The following is a 1,257-nucleotide window of genomic DNA, read 5'->3' as shown; positions in this document are numbered from 1 at the left end:
ATGAATGCTTAAATTATATTAAGAAAAGAAAAAATAATAATTAAGAATGGTTGAAATTTTTTTTTTGAACTTGGACTAAATAGCCCAAAGAAAAAAAAATGTGAAAATTAGATCTGATTTCTTAATCGGCCCAAATGACCCAAGAGAGATCTAATGTGGACAGTGGGCTGGATCAAAAAAAATGGCCCAATATAGATGTGTTATTAATATTACTTGATTGCCCTTAATGAAACATGCAATGTTAGTAAAGAAAGAGCATGCTAAGGTAAAAAAGACAATAGGATCCTGCTTTAATAGTATAGATAATGTACAAGCCGACAAATAATTTATCAAATCATTAATGAGCTATACAAACAATGCATCAATTAACAACAAGTCTTTGGTAACATTATACAAGAATTTATCAATTTTTTGATACTAAACTATGTATCAACTAACAAAACATGTAACAAGTAACAAATCATTTATCGTATAAAAAGCTATTTCTCAATTAACATATCAGCACACTTATCAAACCATTTATTAAGTACACAACCCATATATCAATTAACTACAAGTCTTTTGTAAGATCATACGAACCATTTATCATTTATTTGTTATGCAACTATGTATCTGCTAACATAACATGTACCATATAACGAATCATTTATCATATAATAAATCATTTTGTGAGAAAAATATATCAAGTCAAAACCATGTTTCAACTAATTTATCAGCTAAAATCACATGTAAAACAAATGTATAAACTGAAAAACCATTTGTCAAAATATTTATCAGCTCAGAAATTATATATAAATTAATAATAAATATTTTTAAACATTTTACTTACTTCAACCTTTTGCCGTCTGGATAAATTTGTGTTGGAGGTATTTCCCTTTTCCACATGAATTTCTTTTCATTTGAAAAGGACTCTAGTTTCCATATCGGCCTAACACAACACTTTTAAAATAGAATTTTGAGAAACTTGGTTCCAACGTAAAGATATTATTTTACTGTAACGATTGATGTTGGTGTTGGAAATAGCTAAAATACAAAGTAAGTTGAGTTTGAAATGGAAGAAACTGAAATAATAATTGGAAATTAAAGTTAAAAAAATGAAATGCATATCGTCTTTGTGAGAGAAAAATAGAAAAACATAATAAAGAGATAAGAGAGATGATGAGAGATTGCTAAAAGAATTATTTTTGTGACAAAAAAACATATACACTTTACACATTTTACACACCTTATACATCTTACACACCTACATAAAGCTAT

Source organism: Brassica oleracea, chromosome C1 (genome assembly GCF_000695525.1).
Source record: "Brassica oleracea var. oleracea cultivar TO1000 chromosome C1, BOL, whole genome shotgun sequence".
Classification (NCBI taxonomy): Eukaryota; Viridiplantae; Streptophyta; class Magnoliopsida; order Brassicales; family Brassicaceae; genus Brassica; species Brassica oleracea.
Note: the sequence above shows the minus strand (reverse complement) of the source record.